Source organism: Haemaphysalis longicornis, unplaced genomic scaffold, assembly GCF_048455015.1.
Source record: "Haemaphysalis longicornis isolate Haplotype H1 unplaced genomic scaffold, Haemaphysalis longicornis Haplotype H1 scaffold_14, whole genome shotgun sequence".
In the NCBI taxonomy this organism is placed as follows: Eukaryota; Metazoa; Arthropoda; class Arachnida; order Ixodida; family Ixodidae; genus Haemaphysalis; species Haemaphysalis longicornis.
In genome coordinates, this window is record NW_027526245.1 from 7,019,481 (window position 1) to 7,039,692 (window position 20,212).

Genomic DNA, 20,212 nt, shown 5'->3' on the forward strand with positions numbered 1-20,212 from the left:
CGTCTCTCACAGTGCCGCCGCCAACGCCTAAGCCGTAATCTCAAGGGAGTGAAGCCGCTAACCATGCCGACAACGTTCCGGCTTCCCAACCTTTAGAACAACACACCCAAATCCTTGCTGAAGAGCCCGTTGACAAGGCATCTACGACTACAGCACACCTGCATGCGTTGCAAGAGCTTTCTCGCGTCCACGACCAGCAAGCGCTCACAAAGCCCGACGCTCCGGTAGCACGCGCCCAAGTGCGTAACGGCTCTATGTCGCCACCAGTTCAGCGTGCTTCCGCCAAGCGGCACCGACATCGCCCTAAGCACCTGTTGCCAAGACAAGCTGCATCACGAGCACTCTTGAGGCGCACTCCAACAAGCCATCCGCGCGGTCCTGCCCAGCACCGTTCATACAAGCGCTGTCAAAGGCGACTGCTGTTTTGGGCCCATCATCGCCATTCCGGGTCTCGGGCGCCTCGAACTCACGCCACGAGGCGGCTGCACCCGAACCAGTGCTCAAAACGTCGCCGTCAAGGCTATAAACCTGCTCGTACTAGCAGGCGAACGCTAACGGACATTCGTCACAAAGGGCTGCGCGTAGAGCGCCGGATCTGCAAACATCGCCTTGTCGTCCGCGCAGCGGCCGCAGCTCGCGTTACTCTTTCTTCAGGGATGCTCCACCCTGCGCCAACCCGTCCCAACCCCCACTCCCAGCCTCGTCCACCAGAGGTTTCCCCACATCCCGGACGCTATCTCGCCGACCACCAGGACCGTGCCGTTAGTCAATCCCTGCCACCTGACCACTGCCTGCGCACGGACTCTTCCTGACAACGGACAAATTGTGCATACCTGTATATAGTTTGTTTCCCGCCACAGTTGTTATACATCTGTCATCTTAAAGCGCTACGCGCTAGGGGGGGAGCCCTGTAGCGGCATCATCGCGATCGCAATCATCAGCGCCACTATCATCATCCACAACCTTTCACCACTATCATCATCAGTGGACTGGCACATCAGCAGTGCCACGCGCCTCGCGAGAAGGAAACTAGATCGAACACGACCGTGCAGCTGGGCGGCAGCTTGTCCACTCCGCTCGCACTCCTGGCCGGGCCTATGCGCACCAATAAAATGTGGGAAGCCTCATCAACAACAACGACCGAGTCTGCTTCCCACAATACCTTTAGAGTACATTGGCTTTAAATTTTGGGTGTCAAGAAAGTTTGATTCGAGGTGAGCCATAAAGATATTAGCGTAGTTAGGTCCGATTCGAGTTCCCATTGACGCTCCGCTGACTTCCACGTAATGAACTCCGTCGAACTAAAAATTGGTAAGTTCAAGAATAAGCCTAAGGATTGTTTGGAGAGCAGAAGAATCGATAGGTTTGTCGCACGATGACTGCTCATACGCAAGGGATACAGCGGCGATGCCATCTTCATGGGGAATGTTAGTATACAGTGACACAACATCAAGGGTGACTAGAAGGCATTTATCAGGAATTTCAATTTTTGAGATGTGTGAGAGAAAGGCATTGGTATCCTTAATGAAGGAGGGAAAGCTGGGCGGAATGTCGCAAATGAGATTATCCACATAGCGCGAGAGGTTTTCGGTAACAGTGCCAATGCCAGAAACAATGGGGCCCCCTGGGCTGTTCAGCTTGTGAATGTTTGGGAGGAGATAGAATTTACCGGCTACTGGGCTTAAGGGGATCAGGGAACGAGCTGTGGTTTCATTTATTGTTTTGTTTTTTACAAGCTCAGGAAGTTTATCTTTGACAATTTGCTTATAATCTTGAGTGGAATCACTGAGTAGTGCTTTATAGAACGTCGATACTGATAGTTGCTTATTGGCCTCGTTAACATAGTCGGTTTTGTCAAGAATTACGATTGCGCCTCCCTTATCGGCAGGTTTAATAATTATGTCGGGACAGCTTGCGAGTTCCTCTAGGGCTTTCGTTTCGTTGGTAGTCATGTTGTGGTGGAAAGAAATTTTTGTTTGGTATGCTTTTCGCACATCGCGTTGGACAGCTTTGATGTACATTTGGAGGCAACTATCACGCTGTGTGGGAGGGGTCCAGTGCTTATAGCTAGGTAGGGTTCTGCGGGCTTCTTCCGTCTCGGGGTCATCGTAGAAGTATTCTCGTAGCCTCATGTTTCTGGCGAAGTTATCTATGTCCTTAAAAAGTTTAAATTCATCAAAACCACCAGTAGCCGGTCAAAAGTTTAGGCCCTTTGACAAGACGTTCATCTGAGCTGGGGAGAGGGTTACTCTTGAAAGGTTCATTACATTCCCGGTAAGGTTTTCTTTTGTGACGGCAGGCGAGGGAAAAATATTAGTACAGGGGTTTAACTGAACTGTTGGGGGTGCAGTAGTCGAAGCATTTATTACAGTCGTAGTGACATTATCGGCCGCATTGTCAAAGTTGGGGCAGTTACTAGTGCCGGAGCTTGTTAGGTTCTTACGCTGTGGCCAGTGTTAGAAATCTTATCTCGGTTAAACTTTCGGTCTTTTGTTCGGGATATGGCGGAGGCCGTCTTAGATTCGTAGTTGCTTAAAAGGTTCAACTCTCTTTTGCTTAGTTCCTGACAAAGTAGTTCTTCTTTCTTTCGGAGAGAATCGGCCGTAGTTTCGTAGTGATTGAGGATTATTTCAGTAATTGTAAAGATGCTTTATCGAGTACCTGTTTCCACTTATTCATGTTGGACGGGGAGAGTTCGGTATTAGCAGGATTTATTCTAATCCTATGACCCCTGGGAGCGACCGCGGCAGTCAAATACTGTGCAAGAGAAGAAACGTGCAATTCGGCACGTATGCGCTTTTGGTGATTTCGGTGATTATTCGGTGATTCGGTGAACGTATGCGCTTTTCGGCAACGGGGAAGGAGGCCGCGTTACCTGTTCTTTTGTGTTGTAGTCAGTTGCTGCTATGCCGATTCTTTCGAAGGTTGTAAGGGCATGTGGCACGGAGGGCTGGATTTTGAACCCCGGAAGGTCCGGCGAACGCGCTGCGGTTGGTTTTCGTCGGCTCGACGGTCGCTGAAGATGCGGAGGTTGGGCGTGGCATGCTGTTGGTGCGGGGCCGGTCAGGGAGCTTCTTAGTGTCGCCGTGAGCATTCTTTCGGGGCGTTGTGGCAGCTGGAGGTTTGCCAGTAGGGTTTGGCATGTCGCTGGCGCGACGCTCGTCCGTGGACTTCGGGGTTGGGGCGCTGGCGCTCGCCCGGGGCGCCGTGGTTGCGGTGGATCTGGGGGGCGGTGGCGGTGGGCTGCTGGCACGACACTGCTCCGGGGTCCTTTCACTGGATAGAATTGGAGGCAGTGGTGGAAAGTCGCTGTCATTTGGCAATATAGCCGGGGCTGCAGCTATGTTGGCGGTGCATGCGAAGTCGCGCCAGCCCAGAGGATTGCAGCGGTGTTGCATGAAGCAGAGTGCACGAATGCGGCCGGCCAGCAAGGCCACACCCTCGAAGCTCGGGTGTAAGCCGTCCGCAGCGAGTACTCGGCAGGCTGGAAGGTTCTCAAAGCCATGATCCACGAAGCGGAGAAAGCATGAGTGGCGGCAAAATTCGCGGAGAAGTGAGTTGAAACGGCGTGCCTTTTTGTTGCAGCAGATATCGAAGCGAGAGATGCGGTAGTCGCTGCGGCGGTTAGCGGAGCGGGGAAGAATGAGACTGGCTTAATAGTGGAAATATTCGGTCGAGATTCCAGAATGAGGTCACTCAGTGAGGGGTAGTCAGAGAAAGCAAGTTCAGCGGAAGTAGAGCTGAGATCATTAGTAGCAACATGCAGAAAAACTGTAGTGGCAGAGGCAGGGATAAAGTCGATCAGTGAGCGTGGTTCAGCATTGCATGCACCAGGCTGAGAAACAAAAGCGGGGGTTCCAAGGCAGAGGGGATCGAAGTGATGATACAGATACTTGGTCTGGGAGTCCCCGATCACAACTGTTGTGGTTTCGGTCTGCGGAAATTTCCAGATGATGCTCTTTGCTGTGGTCCCGTCAGCGATCATGGAAGAAACAAATCTGGAAAAAGATAAACTCACAAAGCGCGCAGAAATAGTATAAGTAACGAGTCGGATACACAGGAAGAACAATAACAAACAAGGTTTACTTACGTAGCGGCAACGGGACTTGCCTTCATCAGAGTAAAGTTACATTATTTTGCTGTCGCAAACATTTCGAACACATTTCTTATATAGGTTTGCAGAAACCTGTGAGAAGGAGAGGAAAATGTTTCGGAAATGGCCTCGTTAACATAGTCGGTTTTGTCAAGAATTACGATTGCGCCTCCCTTGTCGGCAGGTTTAATAATTATGTCGGGACAGCTTGCGAGTTCCTCTAGGGCTTCCTATTCGGAACACAGTGTAAACTTTCTGGACGTCACCGTTACTACCTTCCAAGGTCGGCTTCAAACTAAACTGTATAGAAAACCGACAGACACGCGGCAGTATTTGCACTTCCGAAGTAGCCATGCCAGACACTGCAAGACAGAAATACCTTACAGCCAAGCCCACCGATTTATGAAAATTTGCTCAAACCAAGCCGACTTTGACTCAAACTGTCGAAAACTCAAGACCGCCCTCCTGAATAAAAAATACCCGGAAAAAGTTATCGACGACGCTATTGTGCGAGCCAACCAATTAAACCGTAACGAAATCTGTAAAACAAATGCCCCAAACGGGAACCCGCAAACTAACTTAGTTTTAACCCACTCATCTTCCGCTCCAAGAGTGTCAACCGTGTTAAAAAAAATCACAATATCCTAATGGAAAGTGACCGCTTAAAAAGCATATTCCCCGAACCACCACGCGTTGTCTACCGGCGTAATAAGAATTTAGGTGACTTTCTTACTAACTCTCGTATCAACCGACCGTCAACTACTGGCTGCATGCCCTGCAATAAACCCCGATGTAAAGTACGCCCACACAACCACTACACAGCGCGCCACCAGCATGGTTTTAGACTACTACGTAAATATAAAACGTAACTTTAACTGTGACTCCGCTAATGTCGTATATCTTCTAGAGTGCACTGTTTGTAGCCAACAATATATCGGCCAAACTGAAACGCCCTTTCGAATACGGTTCAATAATCACCACTCTCATGCAAAAACCTGCCCTTATTTGCCCCTGTCAAGACATGTGAACAGTTCCGGGCATGCATTTGAACATCTTAAAGCAACAATTTTAGAATCCGCCTCCAAAACGCACCACGACCGTGAGGTTCGGGAATCTTATCTCATTTATAAGTTTTGGTCAGCCACACTTGGAATTAATGAAAGTTACGGAAAACTAACGTGCTAATCCCTCGATTAAAATTAGCGGCTTCATAATTTTTATAACTATGTTCATTATTCCTACCCTCGGGTTTCCCATCAGAATTCGCAGAAACTCTCCTAATACAGCAGCTTTATTAGCCTAATGCGGCTCAACAGTGCCATTTGTCCTGGGGAAGGAGGCCTCATTCCCACCGCCCCTTAAGAATGTTTAACTCTTTGTGATCTATTCATGTTTAACCTTTTGTGACCCTACCTATTTCCTGTTCAGTTGCTAGCTTCTGTGAAATGCTCTTTTGTGCCCCCTATCTATTCTCTTGATCCGCGGGGGGCACACCCATCTTCGCTTCTGCCCCAACCAGTCTCCCCAGCCCCTGAATACCTTACTGTATACTCTTCCCTTTCTTTTCAAACCGGGGTGGTCCAGTTTCCCGCATTTTCTGAACTTGCAGCCCGCGCGGCATACGTTGACCCGTCATGGTGCAACATTGAATGCTGCATTGTTAACACGACCCCTTTTTCTCTCTCTCGCTTCCCCCCCCTTTCAATATTATTTTTTTTGTTCGTTGTTGTAACATAGGCGTAGCCTGACTGTATGCACACTCTCCATTTCCGAAACATTTGCCTCTCCTCGCAGTTTTCTGCAAACCTATATAAGAAATGTGTGCGAAATGTTTGCGACAGCAAAATCATGTAACGTTACTCTGATGAAGGCAAGTCCCGTTCCCGCTACGTACCTAAACCTTGTTTGTTATTGCTGTTGACTGTTTACTTATACTATATCTATATATATATATATTGTGAAGGCGTGAAGGACTGCGAAGCAAATCCTGAAACCCAGGCCAGCGGCCAATTCCCCGCTAAACCAAAGAGGAGGGCCGCCGTTTGGAAGAAGAGGAAGAAGCGGTGGGGAGCTCGTTCTGGCAGAGAATAAACATGGCGTCGTAGGCATCGGACGTCTGATTCATTACAAGTGGCGCAGTCGACAAGTCTTCAAGCCCGAGGCGACCCAGCCTCCTGACCTGCTCTTCCTCGCGACGATCCAGCCGCAGGGACGCCCCTCAGCAGCGGCCAAGGCCTGGTACGCCTTCCAGCCATGCTGCCCGGGTTCAACGGTGAGGCCGCGGTCCCAGCACGACCGCCGAACGCAAGGACAGCCCCCCAGGCGAGCCAGCCGTGGACGCCACATTCCCAAGCGGCCGACGTGTTCTTGATTCGGCGCTGCGTCCGCCGTTCGCGCGTGATTTCTGCACTTTGGATTCTCCACCGAGAGTGACCGACCTTTCCCGATGGCGACCAGTGCTGCGCGTGGCGGCTACCCTTCTTGGGCTGCCCAGGCCCTGACAGAGGTGTGCCGCCGGCTTGCCGATGTCGTGCCTGCTCCTGAATACGCGGTCCGTGGCAGCGCGTTTTCATCGCCTGCCCTCGCGGACGTACCGGCGTTTCATGGATTCCAGGACGACGCTGTTCGCTGGGTGCAGCTCATTGACACCCTTGCCGCCTGCCATGCGTGGCCTGAGAACTTCAAGCGGGCAATCGCCGAAGAACGCCTGCGCGACGCTGCTCGGGCGTGGCATCTGTACGACGGACACACGCATTCGACCTGGGCAAGCTGGAGCGGGGCGTTGATCGCTGCGTTTGGTAACTTCTCAGGTAGCTATGACACCCGTTACATGCAGATGAGGGGCCGCTAACAAGCCGCGGGGAAAACATCAAGGTCTACATTTATGACAAGCTCCGCCTGCTCGTAGACTGCGGCCTCCCTTGGCTGTCTCCGGCAGCGAGGCAGTACGTCATAGATGGCCTTGCTGACCCTGCTCAAGCTGCAATCCTCACATTGCAGCCACCAGATGTGAGCCTGCAAGATTTTATCGACCTGGCCGTAGAACTGCAGCAGAGTGCAATCTGGCAGGCACAGGAACATCCCCTTGGGGCATCGCTACATACCCCGGTGGAGGCTCCGAGCCCTGGTCCTGAACTAAGTGACATGGCTGTGAAGGAGGAGAAGACAACCAACAAGACGACCCCAACTGAGACTGAAGAAGGGGCCCCGCCACCAAAGTATCCGCACCAAGCCCATAACCAGCCGGCGGTTTCCTGCCTGCCGATGGAGGCCTCCCCTGAAGATGAGCCACCTTCGGCTCCCGAAGTTTCAGAGAGGTTGTCGACGACGGAGGGCCAGTCACCTCCGCCACTTACCTCTGCCATCTGGAAGGCCAAGAAGCAAACGAGCTGGAAGTTTCCCAGAGCTGGAACGACGAAGAGGCCAGTCCAGAACTGAAGTCGCTGAAAGAAGAGGAGGTGACCATCCAGACGACACCGAAGGTCACAGAAGGCGGGGAATCATGTCCACAATCCCAAGAAATGAAGCCGAAAGACAATCTTACGTTCTCCGCGACGCGTAATGCGAATTACCCTAGGAAGCGTATCTTGTGTCGACCAGAACGCGAGAAGACGATGGAGAACGACACCTGGAGCAATTCCTCAGCAATGGTTCATGAAGACTCCGTTAAAGGCAAAGCAATCGTTTTGGTTCAAAGGGAAGACACGAAGCGACACGAGAGACAGTTCCACAGAGCACGGACGTACAACCGTCTCTTCCGCCGTTGGAATGCCGACCTTCGCGCCTGAGACACGAGCAAACCCAAAGAGTTCGTCAGAGCGCCTCATCGCAGTGTGGCTGAGTGTGAAGGCGTGAAGGACTGCGAAGCAAAAGCTGAAAAACAGGCCAGCGGCCAATTCCCCGCTAAACCAAAGAGCACGGCCGCCGATTGGAAGAGGAAGAAGCGGTGGGGAGCTCGTTCTGGCAGAGAATAAACATGGCGTCGTAGGCATCGGACGTCTGATTCATTACAATATATATATATATATATATATATATATATATATATATATATATATATATATATATATATATATATATATATATATAGAGAGAGAGAGAGAGAGAGAGAGAGCGAGAGAGAGAGACTTGCTTTCGCACTGACGAAAGCAAGTCTCTTTACTGAAACTTTGGCAACAATCGTGCCTTTCCCTTGTTCACAGTTTCCCTTCTCTTATATATATTTATATATATATATATATATATATACACACATATATATATATATATAGGACAAAAAACAAGGGCTGGCAGTGAAGAAAACCTCTGAAACCAAAGGATAGATGGTGTAGGAGGTCATAGAAAAATACCAAGACTTTTGTGAGTCAGAAAGCGGTGTAAAAATGCCCGCTGGGTGGGATCCGAACCCACGATCTCCAGAATACTGAAAAACACACACATATATATATATATATATGTATATAAGTATATAAATTTATGTACATATATATATATGTATATAAAGTAAGAAACCTCGGTAACAGCAACAGCGGAGGGTTTATTTCGACGTTTCTCTCTCTTTTATAATATAATTCTCACTTTTATAATATTGTGTTATAACTTTGGAAACCTTTTCTAAATCTCCGTCACAATCTTACAATTAAGTAACGTTGCTTAGTGTCGGTGCTGTTTCAGCAATAACTTCTGTTTACCTTCTCCCCAAAACATGCGTTCGAAAATTGGTTGGGGGATTTACACGTTTGGATATGGCGCATAACCCGGAAGATAAGCAATACCATTATGGGGTCTGTGTTATTACTCGAGCGCACATATCTTTGGCGCTTTTATCACTATTCGCCCCCGCGTACTGGTTACATTTTTGACTGATTGCAAATCTTTTTTTCCCTGCCTTACACCTACAGTCGTCTTCTAAGCCCGGCAACCGAACCATCGGGGTTTATTTTCCCCCTCCCTCCCGCTCCCCATCCCGTTGAGAACCTTGCGTCCTGGTTTGGCTGTTTCCCCCCCCATCCCCCACTCAGCGGAGGGGAGACACCGACGACGCACGGGTTGTCGCTGAACTGCAAAGTGGCAGCTCTTAACAAAGACCTGAAAACTCGGCCTAGCGCCCCGTTCTCGGAAGGCGTCCGTCCGGCGAGGGAACGGTGGAATGGTGGCGGACCGTTTCCTTCTGCACGACTACAAAACGTCCTTTAATTGTCTCAGCTCCGGGAACGGGCCCATAAATGGGCTGTAAAATGCCTTGTTCGCACTTTCCGAACATATGGCGGGACACTCGCTTTCAATCAATAGAAACGCGATCCCTCGGAGCTTCTGGGTGTTAGCATGGTGACGGCTAGCGGCGGAAGATATATTGCCTTCTCTCCTTTGTTCTACAAGCCCACTTTCGGACGCTGTTGAGCTTTTCGCGTTTCCGCCACCACTCGAATTCCTGTTCAGTGCTCTTTCATCTCCCTTTCTGCCTTTTTTTTCCCTCCAACTATCTTGGCGTCTCTCTCTTCGTTGATCATTTTTTGTTCATTCTTCCAATAAGGAAGATTCCCGCTTCGTGTTTGTGTTGTTCACGTATGTTTGTGTGTGGTATCGTTGGCCATTCGTGAACCCGCTTTCCACTTTCGACATATATGCTCTCTTCCGAAACGACCGAAGCCATCATTCCTGTAGAAGACTTGTCTCGAAGTCGAAACGTCGAAATAAACCCTCCGCTGTTGCTGTTACCGAGGTTTCTTACTTTGTGTTCACCACGCCTTCGGCCCCATCGCCAGCATGCCAGTTATATATATATATATATATATATATATATATATATATATATATATATATATATATATATATATATATATGTAATGCGGGTTTATTGCCTTGAAAGCGGAGAGTAGGAGGGGCCTTCAGAAGTGGCAAGCGGATAAGTGTTCCAGCCGGCAGTATAGCTCGAGCACTTCACGAGCTTCACGCCGATGGCGCAGCCGCTGTGGTGGCTCACGGCGCTGCCTCGTTGTCATCTGCACAATTCAAGTGGTCAATCTCCTTGAGTTACGTACGCCAATCACAATGACATTGCTGACGGTTGTTGTGGCCGCGTAGCTTATCAGTTGCTCGGTAGTGCTCGCATGGTGGCTGCGCGCCACTTGCTCGTCTTTCGCACTACAATTACCCCCCACCGGGAAGGGAGCCACCCTGGCGACCTAAGGGCACGTCACGACGGAAGGGTCGTAGTACGGCTTGAGGCGATGCACGTGTACCGTTTCGCGGCAGCGGCAGCGTAGATCAGACGATGGTGTGAGCGGCTCCACAACATAATTAACGGTGGAGGTTCGTTCGAGTACGCGGTACGGCTCATGGAACTTGAAAATGAGCTTGCTAGAAAGTCCAGGGGTAGTGGCTGGTACCCAAAGCCATACGAGAGAGCCGGGAGAAAAAACCACTTGTGGTTTGTCACCATCACGCCGATGTTTTGGGTGGAATTGGTCCTCGGAAGTAAAATTGCGAGCAAGCTGACGGCACTCCTCAACGTGGCTGCAGAGCTGAGAAACAGGCGTGTATTTGGATGCGTCGGGTCGGTAGGGTAGAATGGTGTCGAGAGGGCAGGATGCTTCACGGCCATAGAGGAGGAAGTACGGCGAGAACCCTGTAGTAGTCTGCGTCGCAGTGTTGTACGCGTAAGTCACAAAGGGGAGAATCGCATTCCAATCGGAGTGGTCCGAAGACACGCACTTAGCGAGCATGTCGCCGAGGGTGCGGTTAAATCTCTCCGTCAATCCATTAGTCTGGGGATGGTAGGCTGTAGTGCTGCAGTGGGTGACGTTACAGTCTTCAGGAGAGCATCGACCACTTCTGACAAAAAGACACGGCCCCGGTCACTTAGAAGTTCTCGTGGTGCTCTATGACGCAGGATGAAATGGTGCAAAATGAAGGTAGCAACTTCGCGCGCTGTGGCAGCCGGTAGGGCAGCAGTCTCAGCGTATCGCGTAAGGTGATCCACGGGGACGATAACCCACCGGTTGCCGGCCGCAGTCAGGGGCAGAGGGCCGTATAAGTCTATCCCGACTCGGTCGAAAGGGCGCAAGGGGCAGGGCAAAGGCTGTAACGGGGCGGTTTGTGACTGCGGCAGAGACTTGCGACGTTGGCATTCTCGGCATAATTTGATGAACTTAGTTACAAAGGAATACATTCCTCGCCAAAAGTAGCGCAGCCGCAACCGCTGGTACGTCTTAAAGACTCCTGCATGGGCGAATTGCGCATTCGTGTGGAAGTTAGCACAGATTGTAGAGCGTAGGTGTCGAGGGATCACCAACAACCACTTGCGGCCTTTGGGGAGTTAGTTCCTGCGATACAGAAGCCCGTCACGAATGGAAAAATGCACGGCCTGACGTCGCAGTGCCCGCGAGGCACTGCGTTCCGTAGGGTTCGAAATCAGGTCAAAAATGGAAGATATCTAAGGGTCCATGCGTTGCTGCCCTGCCATGTCCTCAAGTGGCTCAGATGCCTGTATGCAATCAATGGCCGTAATTTCGGACGAATCAGTGGATAAAGGTGAGTGAGATAAAGCATCTGCGTCGCTGTGCTTGCGTCCAGACCGATATATCACTCGGATGTCATATTCCTGAAGGCGAAGGGACCAGCGTGCAAGGCGACCGGAGGGATCCTTCAGCGACGATAGCCAACAAAGGGCATGGTGATCTGTGACTACATCAAAAGTTCGACCGTAGAGGTAAGGCCGGAACTTTGAAATAGCCCACACGATGGCCAAACACTCTTTCTCTGTAACAGAGTAATTACATTCCGCCTTTGTAAGAGTGCGGCTCGCGTATGCGACGACGTACTCGTCGAATCCCGCCTTCCTTTGGGCAAGCACTGCTCCCAGACCTAAGCCGCTGGCGTCGGTATGGAGCTCGGTGGGCGCGGAGGGATCAAAATGACGCAGAATGGGAGCTGACGTAAGTAAGCGGCGTAGGGTTACAAAGGCTTCATCGCAAGCAGGTGACCAGGTAGACAGGTCATGACTTCCACTCAGTAACTTCGTTAGAGGCGCAATGACGGACGCAAAGTTGGGCACGAAGCGTCGGAAGTAGGAGCAGAGTCCGACAAAACTGCGTAGGGCTTTCACGGTAGTCGGTTTCGGGAAGGCGGCAACAGCTCGAAGTTTAGCAGGGTCGGGAAGAATGCTGTCCTTTGAAACAACATGATCTAAAATTGTCAGTTTGCGGGCAGCAAAATGACACTTTTTAACATTCAGCTGTAGCCCAGCGTCGGTAAGGCACTGCAGAACTTGTTCCAGGCGACTGAGGTGGGTGTCAAAATCGAGCGCAAATACCACGATGTCATCCAAGTAGCATAAGCAAGTTTTCCACTTGAGGCCACGCAGAATGTCGTCCATCATGCGCTCAAAACAGCAAGGCGCATTACATAACCCGAACGGCATCACGTTGAATTCGTATAACCCGTCGGGGGTCACGAACGCGGTCTTGGGGCGGTCGTCGTCTGCCATCGGCACCTGCCAGTAACCCGAGCGGAGGTCTAAGGAAGAGAAGAACTCGGCGCCTTGCAGATAATCTAATGCGTGGTCGATGCGTGGCAACGGGTAAACGTCTTTCCGGGTGATCTTGTTCAGTTGTCGATAATCGACACAAAAACGAACAGACCCATCTTTCTTGCCAACAAGAACGACCGGTGAAGCCCACGCGCTGTTAGAAGGCCTAATGACACCACGCTGAAGCATTTCATCAACGTGCGTTTCGATCACGGATCGCTCTTTGGCTGAAACGCGGTATGGTCGCTGCCTCAAAGGTGGATGAGAGCCGGTGTCACTGCGATGTGTGACGGTCTGCGTGCGGCCCAAGGAAGTTTGCTGGCAGTCGAAGGTAGATCTGAAACGGTGAAGAAGGGTAAGCAGGTGGTTGCGCTGGACAAGGTCGAGGTTGTCGTCTACGGAGGGAACGAAGGCGGCCGAATCAGATGCACGGGGAAGAGGCGGGCTTAGCGAGCTGAGCGACAGAACGTGGGATGCATCCGGGAAGTCGTTTATGAGGCGAGCGTCAATAGCTTCGACGCGTCCAAGGGACTTGCCACGATGCATGGTTAAGGGTGAAGAGGAGGTATTGCAGATGGAGATCATGCTAGCGCCATTTTCGATTTCAAGAATGGCGTAGGGGAGAGGGGCGCCTTGGCGACGCATAAACAGATTAGAGAGGGTAAACACAAGAGTTGCGTCAGAAACCAAATCACAGATTACCGGCACAATAACTGCAGAGGCTGGAGGGATTGTGGAGTCTTCTGCGGCGCACAGCTTGAATATAGTGGTTACCTTGTGCACTTCAGTACCACACAGCGGAAATAAGGAGATCTCGGCGCGGGCACAGTCAATAACAGCGTGGTGACGCGACAGGAAGTCCCACCCCAAGATAATGTCGTGAGAGCACGAGGAAAGAACGACGAACTCGATTACATACATCGCGTTTTGCACAAAGACACGGCTTGTGCAAACGGCTGAAGGCTCGAGGTGATGCGCCGTAGCTGTGCGGAGACGGAAACCAGATATTGAGGTCGTCACTTTTCGTAATTTGCGGCAAAGTTTGTCGGATATAACAGAGATGGCTGCTCCCGTGTCTACAAGGACGTATGTGGTGATTCCATCGATAACTACTTCAATCACGTTCGTAACAGACAGACCAGGGCTTTGGTATTTCGACGGCGCCGCAGTTCTTGCCTCCGGAACTGCGGCGATCAGTTTTCCTCCTGGGCATTCGGACGACGGCGCAGCGGCGAAATGGAACGGCGACGAGGGGAGGACGACCGACGGGTATCGGGTGCTTCGCGAGGAGGCGAGAGATATGGCAGCTCAGCAGCGGTATTGCTGGACGAACGTGGAGGAGTATACACGCTAGCAGCAAAGACTGGTCTTCGGTAAGCGTCTCCGGGCGGCGCGACTCGACGGCGGCAATAGCGCGCTACGTTACCAGGAACTCCACAGAAATAACAAATCGGCCGGTTATCGGGCGTGCGCCATGGGTTGCTGTGAAGCGGTGCCGAGGAAGCTGGAGGAAGGTAAGGCGGCGGCTGCGGGCGGCGTAAGGGCACGTAAGCGGTGGGCGGAGCGTGCCGTGCCGCCATTTCAGCGTATAGAGGCGCCGCTACAGGCAACGTCTGGGGGACAGCTGGCGTTGTCGGTAAGACTTCAGCGACTTCTTCCCTAATAATTCGACGGAGTGGGGACGACAAGCAAGGATCTGGTACTGGCGACGATGGCAGAAATGTAAAAGGCAGGAGAGAGATCTGCCGAGCCACCTCTTCACGAACAAACTCCTTGATGCGGCTCAGTAGCGATGGGTTTTCGTCGAGTGGCAGCCCACAGAGCGGCTCCTCACGCTCCACAGGGCGGCGACGAGTGAGGCGACGCTGCCTGCGCAACTCGTCATAACTCTCCAACAAGCTGATGACGTCTCGGACGCTCTGAGGGTTTTTCGCCAGAAGCATCTGGAACGCGTCCTCATCTATTCCCTTGAGTATGTGTTTGATGGTGTCTTGCTCAGGCATGGAAGGATCCACGCGCCTGCAAAGGTCGACCACATCCTCGATGTAGCTGGTAAAGTTCTCGCCGGCCTTTTGAGCTCGCTCTCTCAAACACTGCTCCGCGCGAAGCTTCCGAACCGCAGGCCGGTCAAATACTGCCGAGAAGTTCGCTTTGAATGCGGTCCACGTTGCGCGATCCTCTGGGTGGTTGAGATACCATTTTTCGGCAAGTCTCCTCAAGGAGAAACCAACGTTATTTAGCTTCATGGCATCGTCCCACTTATTGTGTGCGCTTACCCTCTCATAGGCCGAAAGCCAATCTTCGACGTCCTGGTCATCTGCGCCAGTGAACATCGCCGGCTCACGTTCACGGATCACCCCGGAGCAGATGACAGCCGGTGGCGAAGGGGATGTCGTGTTTCGGGCGTCACTAGTTATGGTGGACACAACGGTAGAAAGCAGGGTGCGACTCCGAAGCTCCAGGCTGGCGGGTACACGGGGTGGAGCTACCGAGCAGGGCGAGGATGGAATCCGCACACTCCACCAAAATGTAATGCGGGTTTATTGCCTTGAAAGCGGAGAGTAGGAGGGGCACTCAGAAGTGGCACGCGGATAAGTGTTCCAGCCGGCACAATATCTCGAGCACTTCACGAGCTTCACGCCGATGGCGATGCCGCTGCGGTGGCTCACCGTGCTGCCTCGGCGTCATCTGCACAATTGAAGTGGTCAATCACTTTGAGTGGCGTACGCCAATCCCAATGACATTGCTGACGGTTGTTGTGGCCGCGTAGCTAATCAGTTGCTTGGTAGTGCTCGCATGGTGGCTGCGCGCCACTTGCTCTTCTTTCGCACTACAACACTACAATATATAAATATAAATATATATATATATTTATATTTATATATATATATAAATACATATATATATATATATATATATATATATATATATATATATATATATATATATATATATATATATATATATATATATATATATATCTTAAACGTCCCGTCATCAGGCCATAGCTCAGTATTATGACTGGCCAATAACGCCTTCGTGTTTCGTCGTCATCGCTGCATTGGGTGCGTCCATCATCATCTCATCGCTCGTCGTCTTTCTCGGAACGCGCGATCATCGCCGTCGTGGTTGATCCTGTTCTGGCCAGGGTACCGCTCGTCGAATAAACGTCGTCCTCCAAGTCTCCTAGCATTGCCTCTCAATATATATTTATATATATATATATATATATATATATATATATATATATATATATATATATATATATATATTGAAGCCGAGGTTCTTCGTGCCAAGCAAGCTGTGTCCGACGCGATACTCGATCGGCTCGTGCGCCAAGCGATACTTCTGCCTTCTCGTCGTCGGGCGTGCACCAAGCCGAATATCCCCAACGGGGCATTGTCCTTGCACGAGTGCCTATGGTGAATACATCAATCGCGTCCACAATCAACGCTACAATATTCGCCCCCGGTGGAAAAGGAGCCATCCTGGCGACTCAAGGTGACGAGGAGACCACAGGATCGTAATACAGTCGAACACGGATATATCGAACTCCAAGGGGATCGTGAAAGAATTCGATATATCGATAATTCGATATATCAAATACGCCTATCTGAAGATTATCTGACAACTCCGCACATCACTGAGAGTTTTCTGAAGTCATGAAAAGTGATAGTTTACCGTTTTGACCCTCAAAGCACGGAAATTCCGAACCGCAGCATGATGACCACCGCACTTTATTTATCACGGAAATGTATTCGAGCTTCGCTTGTTTTTTATTCTGCGTCGTAAAGTTCGCCAAATTGTCTTAAAGATTACAAACACGCACAAATGAGAAAATCAACGCTGTACACTGTACCACAACAGAGGGGAATAACGCTGACAGAACCTCGACTGCAGTAGGCGGTTGGGAACGTTGTCAGGCACTGAGTGGCGTTATCTTCAGTATTCGAACTGAACACCTCCCCCATCTGGAGGCGTGCAATGCAGTCGCTTTGCACCCGGCACGCTACGGAATAGCCGGGGCGGGTTGTGCTGCATTCGCCTTTACGTCAACGTAGATGCGTGCATCGCCCGCAAAACTACTGCAAGGAATTTCGAACGCCTTTTCAACCAACATCTTTTCAGCAGCCTGCACCCAACGAATTCTCGCATTCGATGCTCCGAATTGAAGGCCTTGGACAAAACAAACATACAACGCCGCATCGGTCCCCTTGCACGAGCCACCAAACAGCTAAATCACAGAAAAAGAGTGCCTCCGGTCAATTTGTTTTGCTTCTTTATGTTCTTTCTCCCCAACCACTATCCGCGTTCTAGCTATCATAGAGCTGCCCCTCGTGCTAGCGTGAAAACAGCTGTTGAAGGCCATCGAAGCAACATAATGCCGCGGACGCCGCCTCTGTCCACCAAGCCAGGCAGCTCCTGCGATGAGTCAACATTATCATCAACTCCACCCCATCAGAACAAGCAAACTTTAAGGGGTACCTTCGGCGCTGAATTCGATATATCGAATCTGCCCATGATCAGGAGTCCGATACACGCGCACAACAGCCTATACTTTTGCATGGGATTTTCAAGGGGATGTTTGCACTGTTCGATATAGACAATAATTCGATATATCCGTGTTCGATATATCCGTGTTCAACTGTACTCTTTCAGCCGGTTGGCGTGAACTATCTTGCGTCCACGGTGTCGACGGTCGGGTGCGGGAGCAACCGGTTCGACGAGGTAGTTCACTGGCGAAGTTTGCTTGACGACTCTGTAGGGTCCATGATATTTTGCAACAAGCTTCGGTGAGAGACCAGGTGTAGGGCATGGGACCCAAATCCAGACAAGTGAATCAGGCCTATAGGTTGGAACCGCGGTGGAAGAGATTATGCTTCTGGTGTTGCTGGTGTTCAGATGTGAGCGCGCGGGCGAGCGGTCGGCACTCTTAGGCATGCTTGACTATTTCCGAAATGGGTGCGAACTCGGTCTGATCTGGGCGATAGTGCAAAATTGTGTCAAGAGTGCATGCCGGCTCCCGTCCGTAGAGCAGGAAAAAAGGTGAGAATCCCGTCGTCGTCTGCGTGGCCGTGTTGTAGGCGTACGTGACAAAACGAAGTATCACGTCCCAGTCAGAATGGTCCGACGCCAAGTACATCGAAAGCATATCACTCAAAGTGCGGTGAAATCGTTCTGTGAGTCCAATGGTTTGCGGGTGGTAAGACGGTATAGTTTGGTGAATAATTCGACATTCCCGCAGGAGGGGTTCGATGACTTCCGAGAGGAAGACGCGACCTCGGTCACTGGGCAGCTCTCGAGGAGCAGCATGGCGAAGTATGAAGCAGCGTAACAGGAAGGACGCGACGTCACGTGCCGTGGTAGTTGCTAGAGCAGCGGTTTCTGCATAGGGCGTTAGGTGATCCACCGCCACAATGACCCAACGATTGCCAGCGGCTGTGCAGGGTAGGGGACCGTAAAGGTCTATCCCAATGCGGTCGAACGGTCTTTCGAGGCACGGCAATGGCTGCAGCGGGCCCGCCGCAGGAGTAGGAGGGGATTTGCGCCGCTGACAGTTGATTCATGACCGGATGTACTTGCGGACAAACGTGTACATTCCCCGCCAGTAATACCGTAGGCGAAGCCGCTCTTACGTTTTTAACACACCGGCGTGCGCGCCGCTGGGATCAGCGTGGAAGGATGCGCATATGCCCATGCGCAAATGGCGAGGTATCAGCAGTAGCCATTTGCGACCTCCCGATTGGTAGTTGCGCCTGAAGAGCATATCGTCGCGGAGTGCAAAGTGGGCAGCTTGTCCGTGCACCGCACGCGACTCTTGAGCAGAGGGCACGCCCGAGAGGAAAGCAATAAGCGAGGCAATCCAGGGGTCCTTGCGCTGCTCGGCTGGCATGTCCGTGATGTCGAGGGACGACAGGCCGGCATCAACAGAAACGAAACACGAGTCTTCCGCCGGTAGGGGGGAGCGGGACAGAGCGTCAGCGTCTGAATGCTTCCGGCCGGAGCGGTACAGCACACGGATGTCATGCTCTTGGAGGCGCAGAGCCCAGCGACCAAGGCGGCCAGACGGGTCCTTGAGCGACGACAACCAACACAATGCGTGGTGGTCCGTCAGAACGTCAAAAGAACGACCGTACAAATATGGCCGAAATTTTGTAAGCGCCCATACGATGGCCAAGCACTCCTTTTCCGTGACCGAATAATTTAACTCAACTTTGGTGAGCGTACGACTGGCATAAGCGGCGACATAATCGTCAAAACCAGCTTTGCGTTGGGCAAGCACTGCACCGATTCCGGCGCCGCTGGCATCCGTGTGGGTTTCTGTTGGCGCGGTCGGGTCAAAGTGTCGCAGAATAGGCGGGGAACTAAGGAGTCGCCATAACTTCGCGAAGGTTTGTGGGGATTCTCCCCTGTGAGCGCCCACGTTAGGCCGTTCAAACTGCCGCGCGCCACCTCTCCTGCCATCTGGGAACACACGGCAGAAAGACTGTGCGATGGAGGGGGGGCGTGGCACATTTTTGGGCACGCTAGATAAGGGCAGCGGCGCTTGGTAGCGGGGGGAGTTGCCGGCCGGGAGCGCCGCCGGTGACAAGAGAGAAGCCACCACCGTCAGCCACCTCGAAGAAGACGCACGTCAGCAAGGCCCGCCGTTCGTCCCGCCGTACCGTAAGCCCTGGGACCCTGAAGTGCTTTTGTTATGTGCTTGGCTGATTGTATCCCCTGTTCCATTTATATTTCATTTTCCACTGCTTGAGTAAAGCGCAATTGTTCCTCTTGCAATGTTCTGTGCGTGATGTTTTGACGAGGCCGTTGCCTGAACCTCCCTCGGTAGGCAGAACTACCTACAGTGGCGCCCAATGTGTATTTAGGCTAGCACAGTCCTTTGTCAGCAAGACGCTTACGCACAGGAGCAAATTGCGACTAAAACTTTCGTGCATTTGTTTGCAAGCGGCAGCTGTTTCTGGAACTTAGCACTTCAGCTTAGCGAAATTTATTTTGCTGCTGAAAGCCGGGTATAATGTTGTTGCTCTTTCGCCCGACTTCATTTCTTTTCAACAAGCCTGCGCACTACCCAGCTTTCTTTTCCGCGGCACCGAATGTCCAGTTTTCCGGCGAGCGCCGCAACTGATAAGCATTACCCGCAGTTGACTTGGTGCTGGTGCGTGCTCGATTTACACGGTGGCATCTTTGTAGCTCCTTCGCCCGAGTTCGTTGGTTCTCGGAGTTTCTTTGGCGTCCAGCAATGAAGTCCGCTGCCGACGGAAAGGAACTTCGTTCGGGAACAGTCGTCGGGGCCACGGCCCCCGACACCGCCTTCAGCGAAGCTCTCACCACAGTGGCCGGCTTATGCCAAGCAATGGACGCAATCCTGGACTCCGAGGACTGTGTGTAAACGGGTCTCGGACATTTTTTTTCTCCCTTTTCTTTCGTTTATTTTTTTTTTCTCTCTCTCTCTTCGTGTAGCAAAGAACCTAGAACTTTTTTTTTTCCAAGGGGGGGGAAGTGTGGGGATTCTCCCCTGTGAGCGCCAACGTTAGGCCGTTCGAACTGCCGCGCGCCACCTCTCCTGCCATCTGGGAACACACGGC